The following is a 3,267-nucleotide window of genomic DNA, read 5'->3' on the forward strand; positions in this document are numbered from 1 at the left end:
CGCCGCGCGGTGCGTTTTAAAAATAAACGCTGCTATACTCGCTCTATAGATTAGCAATTATTTATGTGGCGGGGCGATAAAGAATTAAAGCAAATAAATCATCTGGTGAGTACAACTTTTTGCTGTTTAATTCTCAAGTCGACTACATTGGGAGTTATTTTAAATATCGCACTTAAATGTTATAAGGAATATGAACATAATTTAATTTAATCCAGTATTTATTATAAGACCATGAACATAAGAATAGCAAACAGTCAAGTTGACTGAACTTTACTGTTGGATAATTTTAATATCATGTTGTACATAATTTTATAAATATTATTATTTTTAATAGAAAAAAATTAAACTTAATAATTTTTTTATGCTTCAAAAATTTTAGTTAAAAATAAAAAAAATAATTAAATATTTAATTCAATTATATAATATATATTTATAATAGTATATTTTATCAAAAAATTGAAATATTAACAATTAGGAAAAAATATTAAAAAAATAATTTATAAATTAAAACTATATTTTTACACTGTGTGTTGGGGTTTGTTGATACGACAGTATTAATGAGCTAAAATAATATCAAAAAACATTTTCTACCCTCAGCATATTTCCTGTCTGCCTTTGACGTCAATGTGCCAATTAGATCTTCCATTTGATCATCAATCATCATCGATGCAATTAATTTGTGTTCAAATCACAGTTTGTGTGTGGGCGACGGCTCCACATATATATACGCTTAATTTAAGCAACAGCACCTGAGGAGCTATTTATTTAGCGCGCCGGGAATCACTTGTAAGGAAAACATTTGGAGAGCAGTTTGCGCTGCTGAATATTTGTTTATATTTAACAAGCACACCGAAATAGCTAATAATTGATCTCAAACATTATAAAGTTGTAAAACATTTAATATTTACTGCGCGTATATAGACTCACATATTATCGTAGCGAGTTTACTCGAAACACACAGCCTTAGCAACAAGAAGCCCAGGCGTATTTTTCTCTATTCCCAGCAGCTAGATATTTTCACGCTTAAACTGGCGAGAAAGTTTCTTGGATGTAGCAACTACTATCCGAAATGTGATTCTCAGAAGTCGAAGGCGTTTCTTGTAAGACGCAGAGCTAAGGAAAATTTTCACTCTTGGAAATATAAAACTAAATATGCGCCGACTTTGTGAAAGCGTCTTCATATAGGAGCTCAAACAAAACGCCTCTCCTCTTGGAACTCATTTCTTGAAAATTCATGGCGTCATCAACGCTTCCTCCATTTTTGTTAACATTAACATTTAACTGCTATTGAGTAAACGTTTCCATATGCTGTTGTAAAAAGTTCAGTAATAAATAAAAAGATAATAGCATAATGGCTTACATTAGATTTTTCCATATTTAAATTGTTATTTTTCTTACTTATCTTCATTTTTACTCTTCTTCTTAATTGCCCATCTTTATGTGTTAATTATTAAATAGGAATATTACTAAATCGTTAATTTGTTAATAGTCTAACATACTTATCACATTATTGAGGCTCTTTTGCCGCAATTAATTAATATAAAATAAAAGAATACATAAGCGTTGTGAACTGTGAATAAATAAGTTGGTCAAACATGCATACTATTTCAATTAACGATGATAGCGTTAACTCTTCGCCACTTCTAATGCTTGAATGAGAAATTTGTAAGTCAATAATATCGATCAGGAAAATGTGGAGCAAATCTGCCAAGCAGAATTAGGGACGGCAAGAGAGTTTCGGCGTGTTTACATTAAAGTGGCAGTGGTATTATTTTTAAAAGGGGTGTACCTACCCGTAGAGCAGCGGCGGGCCGTGCGGAAAATGTGTAAGGGTGTCATCATCGCCGTTTGCTAGTTTGACTCACAGACAAATATTGATGTTTGCCAAAGAAAGGCAGCAAGCAGCATTTCGATGATGCTATAAACCCCTTGCTGAGTGAGTGTGTATCCAAAGTCTAAAGTGTATGCAGCCAGCACAGAATTAGCCCAAATATTTGGAGAGAATGCTCTTCACTAAAGACTTACTTGTCTTGTTGTTGCTCTGTGTCGCGCGCCCCGCGCGGTTCGTGCAGCCCGCGTTAATATGCTTGATTATGTTGTGTGCATCAGAATTCACGCAGTCGGCGTAATGAACGGTCCAAATATTTGTTTTTTGCTCAAGAGTCCAAGCAGAAAGTCCGAGCGGTCAGCTAACTCGATTTCCTCACGAAACAGCCAGTTTTGTTTGCAAGTGGAAATACAATTCAAATGTCTTACATAATTCAGGTTTTGAATAAAAATCGTATTGTTGGAAAAAAAAGTTAAAACTCATTTAAAAAATTTATTTTCATTCAAGTATTAAATCTTTTTCTTTGTGAAGGTATTATTGAGTCTTTTAAATTATTTCCAAGAAATGCAATCAATCACGTGCCAGAAGGCTGAAATTTTTATTGAAGAGTGAAAATGAAAATGTGATTTAAAACAGAAAAATTTAGACCTTCGTAGTAAAGAAAATAATTAAAAAAAATATATATATTTTATAAATAAAAAATTCAACCTTTTAACTAACATTATCAACTTCCCCTTCTTACAAATGGATGTTTGCCCCAAAAGCAACGCTTGAATATTTGAACATTTATTTCCATCAGCACGTTTTTTCTTTTTGATAAAAGGGCCGGCACTAAATTTAACCCTTTTCTGCAAAAGCATCGTGTGGCGTTGAGTTGCTGGGAGAGCAGCAGCGGCAATGCTGGCGAACAGAGCCATAAAACATTTTGTTGGGTGAAAAATGCGGCTGGTGCGAGATGTTGGGGTCTTGGAAAAAGCAAAAGCGAGAGAGCGAGCGAGCGGCCCATGAGAGGAACCTAATATGCGCCGTGCTGGTTGCCTAGCAACCACTTGTACTTTGCGCTTATCAGCCTCGATATGGCCTGACTGCTCCTTATCAGTGACAGGCAGGAAAGGAAAACTTGAGCCCCGCCGGCAGAAAGGTCGAAGGCGACAAAACGCGCAGCTCCCATAAATATAATCATAAATTCGTGTTGCTCGCGAGATAAATTCGCCGAAGGCTTTTCTGCGTCGTTTTTTTCACGGGCAAAATTTTATTGCGATTTTATAGCCTGCAAAAAAAGGTGGCGTTTTGCATCTTGCCAGAGAGTGCAGACATGATTTTTCCGTGTCATGTTTCGTAACGGCCCGAACGCTGGTTGGAGCAGCCGGCGCCGTGCACTCCGCCTATCGATCTCGCCCGCCGCTGGTCCAGCCAGCGGATGCTGCAAGGAGTGGGGG

This window comes from Neocloeon triangulifer, unplaced genomic scaffold, assembly GCF_031216515.1.
Source record: "Neocloeon triangulifer isolate White Clay Creek 2 clone unplaced genomic scaffold, ASM3121651v1 ptg000001l, whole genome shotgun sequence".
NCBI lineage: Eukaryota > Metazoa > Arthropoda > Insecta > Ephemeroptera > Baetidae > Neocloeon > Neocloeon triangulifer.